The sequence below is a fragment of the Mus pahari genome, chromosome 1 (assembly GCF_900095145.1).
Source record: "Mus pahari chromosome 1, PAHARI_EIJ_v1.1, whole genome shotgun sequence".
In the NCBI taxonomy this organism is placed as follows: domain Eukaryota; kingdom Metazoa; phylum Chordata; class Mammalia; order Rodentia; family Muridae; genus Mus; species Mus pahari.
Genome location: NC_034590.1, coordinates 131,152,029 through 131,163,992, shown reverse-complemented (window position 1 = coordinate 131,163,992; position 11,964 = coordinate 131,152,029).

The window sequence follows — 11,964 nt, the reverse complement described above, 5'->3', positions numbered from 1 at the left end:
AAGGAAAGGAAAGGAAAGGAAAGGAAAGGAAAGGAAAGGAAAGGAAAGGAAAGGAAAGGAAAGGAAAGGGAAAATACTCACCGGAGCAAGGTTAAACACCCAATGGCTATCCCCTTAAAGAAAACTGAGTTCATCCCCACCCATACTTCTACCATAGTCATCAACTGTAGACAGCTATACTTCAGCATCATTTTCACCATTTTTTTTTGTTTTGTTTTGTTTTATTTTCTTAGTTCCCTTTAATAGCTTTCTCTCTAGGCTGTTACTTTTGGTACAGGGATAGGAAAGTAGAAGGCTGTCACGTAAACCTTCTATGTCCCTCTTTCTTAACTGTGAATCTGCAGCTATCAATACCATGACCAAGGTAGCTTCCTCAGCCTTTACATTCAGCCGTAGCAGGGATCATGACCTTACACATGGTCTCTAGCATCAGCATGTGCCACACAACTCACCATGGTCTCTGATGGCAGTACAGACAATGGACAACAATACAGCCCTATTCTGCAACATAGGCTGTGGACACCATCATAGCCTTTTGTGACAGCACAAGTCAAGGATATCAACATGGGCTCAGACAGCAGCACAGATCATGGATATCTACATGTCCTTTGGTGGTAACTTGGGCCTTGGATATCATCATGGTTCCTGAGACCAGTGGAACCATGGACACAGACATGGCCCTTAGCATCAGCATGGACCATGAATATAACATAATTTCAGGGGATAGTGCAGGCCATTAAAACCTAGACTCACAGGCCAGGCGTGGTGGCACATGTCTTTAATCTCAGCACTCAGGAGGCAGAGGCAGGCGGACTTCTGAGTTTGAGGCCAGCCTGGTCTACAGAATGAGTTCCAGGACAGCCAGGGCTACACAGAGAAAACTTGTCTTGAAAAACCAAAAAAATGAAAAAAAGAAAAAAAAAAACCTAGCCTCACAATCAAAAATATAGGATGCCCATTTTATATCTTATTACTTAGCTGAATGATTTTATCATCTGTAAGAGTTTCCTAGTAAACTAATTACAGTTTTTTATAAACTGGAAAAAAATCATTCTGTGTGAGGTAACCCATGGTCATAAAGGCAACTGTCACATATTTTCTCTCATTTGTGGATGCATCTTTCAATCTGGAGGGATTGTCTGTTTCATTTGAAACCCTGATAGAGGCCAGAAAATTAGTAGTGGGCTATAGGGAGGCTTCTAGATGAGGAAAGTGTGAAACAGGGATAAAAGTCATAAAAGGGAGTTGTGGAACCTGTAGAATTAACTTGGATTGTGGTCTGGAAGAGTAGAGTAGAAAAGGGACAGGGAATACAGGGAGACATATCTAGCACTAAGACTTTTCAGAAAACTCATATGGAAGCTGACTATTATAGAAGCTTCTAAAAAGAGTTAACATGGACTCACTCTATAATGGAGTGAAAATGTCCCTACCAAATAATACAGGCTAACAGCTAAAAAGCCCAGTCCAGTAAAGGGTTACTCTTGTTGGAGTTGGTGGCCAGTGATGTTCCATATACTGCCAAGTATTATAGCCTACTGCAAATGTTATCAGCTACTTTCTAGAACAAGATGATAAGACCCAGTTATGGGTGACACCACAGCGTTGACATACAAGATGGATATATCAAGCCGGTACTAACCTAGAAGTTCATCTCTACTGGCTAGATTTCGTGGTACAGGAATATGCTCTGCACTCTATTTGAGGAGAAAAGCAATCATCAGTCTTACCTAACTTTGAAATTACAAGCTACAAGATACAATAGTGACTAGCCTGGCCAGAAATGTCTACAACAGTGGCACAAACATCATGGAAGTTACCAAACACCATCTGTCTGGGTTTTTACATCCTGCTCCACAAGTTGAAACAACTGTGCCTGCCATTCTTCTCAGGCCTTCTGTGGCTAGGCAGGCACATTAGAGGCATTAAGGGAGCACCTACTACTATGTTTTTTGCTAAACTTATATGCTAATGCATATGTGTGTGTTATATAATATGTATTATATATTACACACCATGTACTATATACTATATATCATGTATTATATTATATATAATGTATTATGTATTGTATTCTATATATATATTATACAATATACATTGTATTATACATCATACATTAGACAGTATACAGTATATATTATATATTATACATTACATATATAGACATTCTTAATAAAATTTCATTAGAAATTAATGCATTTCTCAAGCTTCATAAGACTGCATATACAGTTGATGGCAATTAAGAGACTCACACCCAGGAGGCAGACACAGGTAAATCTCTGTGAGTTCAATGAAAACCTTGTCTAAAATGTGACTATTGTGGGAAATATTAAAAAATGAACCCACCAACTCTCTGGCCCCGTTGGACCATGTTACTGCTTTAGTACTGGCAGGTCACAACACTATGTCCTGGTGGGACCCAACTGGCTCTGTCCAACATTCCAATAACCATATAGATCTGTCATCCTTGTGGTTTGATAACACAATACCCAGTAACCCGGTAAAAACAAGACTCAATGCTTATAGTTAAACAAATTGATTTATGTATCAGTAATATCACAATTCACAAGATGCCAATACAGTAATTTCAGAGCCAAATGATAATAAAAGCTTTATCCCAATTATTTTAACCTTATAACAACATCACTTTGACCTCCATTCAACTTTCTCCCTCTCCCAATCTGCCCTCCATCTCTCCCACTCTTAGCTACACCTCTCTTTTCCCTGTCCAATCACAGGCCTCTTCTGCACTAATGTAATTGGACAGGGAAAATCCTGCAAAACGTGACTTCCAGTACAGCCAGAGCTACAAAAAGAAACCCTGTCTTGAAAACCAAAAAACCAAACCAAACATGAACCACAACAACAAAACACAAACCAAACCAACCAAACAAACAAAAACAAAGAACAAAAAAACAAATAACAAAAACAAACAAACGGAGATTTACAATGGGTCAAGATACAGGGAATAAAAGGTTATGGAATGGTTGCCATTCCGCACAGAACAGCACAGGACAGTAACTGCACAAATGAACTCACATTGGTTGTTCACAATATTGAGAGGGGATGAGGGCAAGCTTTCCTATTCCTAGCTAAAGACCTATCGGCCTCTGATAACTGTTAGGAGATGGGGACTCAGTTATCCTTAGCAGTGTATCTTCTGCTAAGACAATCATATTCCAGTGGAAAGCCACAGAAATAAGAATATATGGGAAGCACAAATTGGATTTTACGGATATCTTAAAAAAAAAAAAAAAAAACAGGGCTGGAGATATGGTTCAGAGTACTGGCTGCTCTTCCAGAGGTCCTGAGTTCAATTCCCAGCAACCACATAGTGGCTCATAACCATCTATAATGAGATCTGGTGCCCTCTCTGGCCTGCAGTCACATATGCAGGCAGAATGCTATATACAGAATAAATAAATAAATCTTAAAAAAAAAAAAAAACAACAAAACAAATTTCAGTGATTAGGCAAGGAAAGGTCTGGGTAGAGTTAAGATAGGGGTAAATATCATGAAAACATCTTGATTAAAATGCTCAAGGAACTCATAAAATCTTTTTAAAAGAGAAAGTATTAAAGTGATAGAAAAAAGTAAAATTATTCTTATTTGTAGATGATATGATATTATACATGAGAGAGCCTTAGGATTCTACCAAAAAGGAGGGTGCAGTAAAAATGATCAGCACTTTCACCAAAATGGCAGAATATAACATTAACTTACAGAAATCTACAGCCTTTCTGTATACCAATGGCAAGTATATTGAGGATGAGCTTACGGACTCACTTCCACTAACATTAACCTAAAAAAATAAATAAATAAAATAAAACAGAGAGACACCTAGGATTAAGCCTACCAAAGGAACAAGTCCTCTCTAATGAAAGCTTTGTATCTCTTAAGAAAGAAGGAAAGAAGTTGAGAAATTTACTAAAAAGATGGAAGCCTCCCATGCTCAAGGATGAGTAAGCCTCATATTGTAACAATGATCATTCTACCAAAATCAATCTACAAACTCAGTGCAATCCCAATCAAACTTGCCAGGATATTTTTTAGGAAAAAAAGCCTTAAAAATATTCTAAATTTTCTATGGAAGCCTAAAAGACTCTAGATAGCCACAGCCATCCTGAACAAAATGAATAAGTCCAGAAGGATTGCCATACCTGACTTCAAATTATATTACAATGATATTGTTTTAAAAGTAAACAAATAAACAAACAAACAACAACAACAACAAAAAGAACAGGGTCCTAACACAAACATCAGGAGGAGTAGGGAGGTCAACGATGAAGAAAGTGGGAGGAGGGTGTCTTAGTCAGGGTTTCTATTCCTGCACAAACATCATGACCAAGAAGCAAGTTGGGGAGGAAAGGGTTTATTCAGCTTACACTTCCATACTGCTGTTCATCACCAAAGGAAGTCAGGACTGGAACTCAAGCAGGTCAGAAAGCAAGAGCTCACACAGAAGCCATGGAGGGATGTTCTTTACTGGCTTGCTTCCCCTGGCTTGCTCAGCCTGCTCTCTTATAGAGCCCAAGACTGCCAGCCCAGAGATGGCACCACCCACAAGGGGCTCTTCCCTCCTTGATCACCAATTGAGAAAATGCCTTACAGCTGGTTCTCATGGAGGCATTTCCCCAACTGAAGCTCCTTTCTCTGTGATAACTCCAGCCTGTGTCAAGTTGACATAAAACTAGCCAGTACAGAGGGTAAAGGGGAGTAGCTAAGCCCAAGTGATGATGTGACAGGGGAATTGGGAAAGGGAGGAGAGCTCTTTGTGGCTGAGGGAGTAAGAAAAACGTACTGTAGATCAATGGAACAGAAGACCCAGTCTTAGATGCTTGTAATTACACTCACTTGATATTTGACAAAGACACCAAAACCACACACTACAGGAAAGACAGAATTTTTAGCAAATGATGTTGAGAAAACCAGATGTCCACATGTTCAAATGAGATCAGATCCATATGTACCACACTGCAGGAAAAAAAAAAACAACTCCAAATGAGTTCAAGACCTCACTGTGAAACTTGGAATGCTGAAACTGCTGGATGATTTCTATTGCAGACAAACATTAGACAGACAGAAAAAATAACTTTATTCACTTCATAATTTGAAGCGTAGATTCTGATTTATAAAAGAATAGTGCTTTTCAATTATCACTGAGCATTTATATTAATATTTTGTTGCCAAATTCTTGCTGTTCTGTTTGTTATTTTTATACTTGTTACACTTGGTGCTCTAAAGTAATAAATTCTATCTTCGTTGTGAAAGATTACACAGTCTAAGAGAAAACTTATGACTGATACATGCAAAGGAAGAGTGGGCACATACTTCTGAGAAGAAAGGTCAAATGCTGAAGATAATTTTATGACTTGCTCAGTATAGCTTCAAACTCTTTATGGTTAAAAGAAGGGCTATTACTCTGGCAATAAGAAAGGCAGTTAAAATCTTCCTATGAAAGCTAATATAGGAACTTAAAAGATTCACAGTGTTAGACTAGCTTTCTGACCCTTTTCTGAGAGCAGGCTTTATCACTGTGTAGAAGACAGAAAGAAAGACTTGTTTCACCTCTGGAACACAGAGAATCTACCTAACCGGCCTTCTAATTTTGCTCAGGACCAACTTTGAGCATAGGTTTAGCAAAATTAAAACAGGTCCCAAATATTAATAACAGAAACATATAGAGATACACATGGTGCCTAAAAAATAATGGATGGTTCATGTAAGAAACATAGAGTACGAAAAGGCAGTGTTGCAACTTCAGTTTGAATGTAAGTCCCCAAGCTATATAACCTGACCAAGAAATAAAGCTGGCTCAAGACTGAAAGTGAAGAGAGCATGTTAAATGGATACCTCCCAGCTCTCTTACTACAAAAGAAGATAACTCAAGTAAAATTTAAGTACATTCCTCAACTTCAAAAATATTCACCATGATTTAAGCACTTTAATGAACGAAAAGGTGGGGACAGCAGAGGCTCATTTTCTCTATTGTCCAAGGTAGGCTTTGCTAATCAAAGTTGTAAATCTTCCCCACTTGTATTAAATGTATCCTCCAGTTGCTTCAGTGTGAATCCCAGGCAGTCACAGACACTCCATATAGTTGATGGTGAAATTACAGGTATGTGCTTCCCTGGGATAAATGAAACAACAATAATAGAATCAGTTTTATCCCAGGACAACCACAAATTTTGTTAATAGGAAGAAGGAGTAAACCAGGGCTCTGGAAACTACTAGCTGAAGACTATATGTTAAAAGACACTTCCTCAATTATATCCACAGCAGTTTTGTTTGTAATAGCCAGAACTGGAAACAACCTAGATGTCCCTCAACTGGAGAATGGATAAAGAAAATGTGGTACATCTCTACAATGGAATACTATTCAGCTATTATAAGCAAAGACATCATGAATTTTGCAGACAAGTGAATGGAACTTCAGAATATCACCACGAGTGAGGTAACCCGGTCCCAAAAAAAAGACATGTATGGTATGTACTCACTTACAAGTGGATATTAGCCATAAAATACAGGTATCATGCTACCTGTACACTCCACAGACCCAAGAAGGAAGGCCTAAGCAAGGAAGCTTGAATCTCACTTAGATGGTGCAATAAATAGTCATAAAAGACAGGTGGAGGAAAGGAACTGGGAAGGGGGAGGGGCATCTCCAGGAAAAAAAGGAGACCTGGAATAAAGGAGGCACCCAAGAGTCAATGGGGGCTGGGGCATGGTCTTAGCTATGACTCACAACACTGTGGATATGGAACTTTAAGAGGTCACCTCCTGTAGCCAGGCAGGAACCCTAATGGAGTGATAGAGGCACCAACCCACCCACAAAACCTGCAACCCAAAATTCATCCTGGCTACAACAAATTCAGGAATGGGGGAAGGAGCAGAGACTGAGAGAATGGTCATTCAATAACCAGCCCAACTTGAGACCCATCTCATGGGCAAGCACCAATCCCTAACACTATTACTGATACTCTGTTATGCTTACAGACTGGATCATGCTGTCCTCTGATAGGCTCTACCCAGCATATGACTCAGACAGATACAGACACTCACAGCCAAACAGTGGATGGAGCTTGGGGACTCTTATGGAAGAATAGGAAGGATTATGGGCCCTGATGTGTATAGGAACTCCATAGGAAGGTCAACAGAAACAATTAACCTGGATCCTTGGGGCTCTTAGAGTCTGAACCAACAACCAAAGAATATACATGGGCTGGACCTAGGCCTCCCCGCACATATGTAGTAGATGTGTAGCTTGGTCTTCATGTCAGTCCTGAGCAACTAGTATAGGGTCTATCCCAAAAGCTGTGGCCTGTCTGTGGGATGTGTTCTGCTAGCTGGGCTGCCTTGGCTGGGCTTAGTGGGAGTGGAAGCGCCTAGCCTTACAGAGACATGACGTGCAGGCAGGGAGGATACCCAGGGGCAACCCACCTCCTCAGAGAAGAAGGGGGAACGAGGGAAAGATTGTAGGAGGGAATAACTAAGAGGGGGACAGTAAATGGGATGCAAAGTGAATAATTAAAAAATAAACAAATTTAAACTGTGAATACTCATATGTACTTTAATAACAGAGAAAGGAAGGGTTGCAAAATGCCATCAAGACTAGAAACAATCATTGTAATCGTGAACTCACAAGCACTGCAGTCATCTGCACCAGGCTGGCACAAAACAGGCCCAGTAAACCACCCCTTACTGCTGACCTATGGCCTGTGGATAGGTTCTGAGAGGGGGTCATTTTCTTCAATTATGTACATATTGCTAAGCCCATGTGGTTCCAAAGCATAGATACAAATCCATAGTCACACAGATGCCCTCACGTGAACCAAGTGAGTTGGAGAAAGAAAGAGAGACACACACTCAGAGAGAAACAGAGGCAGACAGACATTGGTAGTAATAAGGTAAGCAGGGATAATAGAGAGGAGAACGTAGGATGAGAGAGTGCTCTCCATATGCAACATTTAAATACGTGACATCAAAGAACAAAATTCATAATTTTTTAAAGAACAAATTTTTACAGTTGAAAAGATTCAACTATATGGGCAAATATTTGAATCTTTTCTATTTTAATGTTATTGTATAATGTGTCCTAGTATGTATTTCTTTGATTCTATCCTAGTTGGAGTTTATTGAATTTATTGGATATCTGGATCATGCATACCAGATGCTGTTAGTCATTATTGCTGTACATATTCTTAACATTGTTTTCTCTATTCTATCCTTTTGGATGCTTTTAGCTTGTAAAGTTCAATGGCTTAAGTATGCACCTCATCATCTTCATATTTTGTTTATCTTTAATTTTTCTTGTATTTGCTTGATAGGATCATATTATTATCAAGTTTGCCAATTCTTTCTTTTGCCTTCTCTAATATGCCAGGGCTATCCTCTAGTGTTCAGTTACTGTACCTTCAAACTCTAGAATCTCATCACTCCTCTTTCTAATTTGTATCTCATTAATATTCTCATTTTTTTCATAAATCATATTCCCGGTTTTACTTTGCTTCTTTGTCTATGACTTTTCTTTAGCTTGCTGGACATAACACAGACAGGTATTTTTCAAAGTCTTTACTAGTAAGTCTTGTGTCTGGACATCTTAAGGGTTAGTTTCTTTCAATATACTTTCTTCTTTTGAACAGACCACCCTTTCTTCTTTCTTTAGATGGCTCGTGACTTTTCTTATTGGGCTTTGAAATGCTGCAATGTAGCCACTCTTGAAATCAGATTTTTTCATTTTCTTTACCCCTCTTTCCTTTTTTTTTTTTTCTTCTTTCCAGGATGTCTGCACTTCTAGCTATCTTTCTGTCCATGTTGAGGCCCATGCTGTCTGTTGCGCTGACCTCTACAAGCTGCTTTTACAAACGTTTCCTCTGGTGTGTGCATTCCCTGAAGTCTCAGCTTGCATTACATTCACTTGTGTTCTTGACTCAGATTGGCTAGAAAAGTCAAGAGCAGTGGAAGTTAAACAGCAGCATTCTATTTCAGTCTTTCCATATGGGCTTGGTGCCACAGTATTGCTTCAATGCTTAGCCTTATACTGCACTTAAGAATTAGCCTGAGGTGAAAGCTTTGAGGCTTCTCTGCTCTTTTATGAGCATATGCCTTGCTCTAGGCATCTGTACATCTTCCCTAATTCCCACATATTTAGACTCAATTTTCTAGCGTAAGCTCTCCACTTGTCTGTTTGTAGACATCAGATGTTTTATTTTATGTTTCAGTCATCATCTTTTGCCTGAAATGTTTACAATTGCTGGTCCATGTTACAGAACTTCCAGATACAACTAACAAATAAAGCCCAAGCTGTGAATTAGGTAGAAATAGAAACCAGTCCCATCCCACAAGCTTTCCGACAGCACCCTGAACAGAACAAACACGTACAACAGTCTGCCACATCAGGGAGCAGAGACCCTGAGTGGAAATACCAGTTCCATTGTCAAGGCTGACAGACCAGGGAAGGGGTAGAGGAGTGGGATGCAAAAGCATCACAGTAGTTTCCAACTAATGGGGGTTCTCCCTTTGCTTGATTCAACTTGGCTTTGGTATCTTGTGTCCTTTCCTTCCTGGTGCTGTGACAAAATACTCTGACCAAAAAAAACAAACAAACAAAAAAACAAAAAAACAACAAAAAAAACACCTTAAAAAAGGCTTTATTGCAACTTATAGTTTCATAGGGATGCAGACTATCATGACAGCAAAAGCATGGAGACGGGCATGGAAGGCATGGTGACAAGAACAAAAGGCTAGTTGACATACTGAATCCATTCAGGAAGCAAAGTATGAGCAGGAAATGTGTCTAGATGATAAAGCCTCAAGGCGTCACCTCAGTGACTCACTTCCTCCACAGAGGCTACTCCTCCTAAAAGTCACACAAATATTGCAAAGAGTTCCAGAACCTGAGGGAAAAGTGTTCAAAGACAGGAGGCTATGTAGGTCCATTCAATTAAAATTACAATGTTGTGCCCTTGATATCCATTGGCTCATGGCTACTCTTGAAGCAAAATGCTTTGTGCCTAAATTTAAAAGTCCTTATATTCTTATTTGTTTAGAGACCCAACATAATCAAAAAGCCCAAAATCTCTTCTGAGATTCAAGGCAATATTTTAAGTGTAAACTTTGTAAAATAATTAATTAGAATAAATAATTACATGCTTTCAACATAACACGATAAAGAGTATGCACTCCTATTCCAAAATATATGAATTTTTGCATAGGAAAGAACAGTAGAACCAAAATAATTTTGGCCTTGAATGAAATACAAGGGTTTTATTCCTGCACCTTCAGCTCTGCTGTCCACAACTTACATGGCCTGTATCTTAGGCTGGTCCCACTATATACTCATGGCTTCCCTCAGCATATGTCCCATGGACCTGTCATCTTCAGTATCTATGCTTTGGATCCCTCTGCAACCTATACACCACTGTAGATTAACACAATGAACTCCCAGGGCCTGCTTAAAGAGACTCCAAACCTGCATCATATCCTGACCTTACTGTTCTCCAAGTCTGTGGAGTAGGACTGAATGACTCCATCCATCTTGCACTTTCCATGCCTGCAAAACCAGTATCACATGTTTAATGTTGCCAAGCTCTGCTGCCATTTTAAGCTGTAGCCTGGCCCTCTGGACTGTAGATACTCAGCTTCTGTGAGATGACCCCAAGGAAATACCGCCCTAGGCAGTTGCCCTCAATAGGAAGGGAGCCTTTCGGTTTAAGCTTATTTCTTCAAATGCCTTTTGTTCTTCCCAAGATGGAGCCTCCAGTGCATGGAGTTTTGCCTGTGGCCCATCTTTCACACTGTCACAGTTCAGGAGGCTTCTCTTGGTGGTTCTGTTCACCTCCACAATTATGTCTAAGTTTTGTCAGCATCAAACTGTGTCCTTGTCTGTATTCATATTTCCTTTGTCCAGCAGTACATTTTATTTCAATTCAACTTTACGAGAGTTCTAAGGTCATGGGCAGGAAGAAACCAAATTTTTTTTGTCAAAATATCACGTGAATGATCCCTTCCCAAGTTCTTGATAGAATCACTAATTTTCTCTAGAGCCACATTAGATAAGTCTCCAATGTTCACATTTCTTTCATTATTCTTCTCTTCCACCCTCCTACAATAAATACCCAGTATACTTTGTTTACACTATCCAAGGGCATCTCTAGTCAAAAGTTCTAAAGTTTCCACATTCCTCCCATGAACTAGTTCCAAAAAGTTAATAATCATGTAGTTACATACATCACAGCTGTAATGATACCTCTTGATACCAATATTATTTTCCTGTCTCAGAGCATCTGGAATAAAATACTTGACAAAAACTATTTAATGAAGGGAAGGTCTGTTTTGGCCTACATTTCCATGAGATATGTTTACTGTTGTAAAAAAGGCATGGCACCCGGAGCAGGAATGGCTGGTCACATTGCATTCACAATCAGGAAGCAGGGAGTATTGGACAGTTGTGCTTAGCTTATTTTCAACACTTTATTCACAATGGAAGCCCAGCCCATAGAATGGTATTGCCCACACTTTGTATCTCTTCCTGCCTCAATCAGCTAAATTTAGAAAATCTCTCACAGATGTGCCTAGATGTTTGTCTATTTAGAGATTCAAGTTGATAATCAATATTTCTAAGGTTTCCTTTTTAAGATAACTTTTGTTTAATGTATGAGTATGTGCATGAGTGGGTGGATGGATATGGGCAAATGAGTGTAAGTGTACCCAGAAAGGACAGGAAGAATATTGGATTCCCTCACGATGGAGTTACTGGAAATCTAACATGGGTGCTATGAACTGCAAAAGTGGTTCACGCTTTTGCTATTAAGCTAGCTCTCTGGTCCCAAAAATCATTCTTAACTGTGGTAGAATATCATCTTCCCACACTCATGCATGCACTTTCATTCATCTCTATATTATGTATAGTATGCAGTACAGTGCAAATGTTAAACATAAAAGACTGGGCTGGAGAGATGG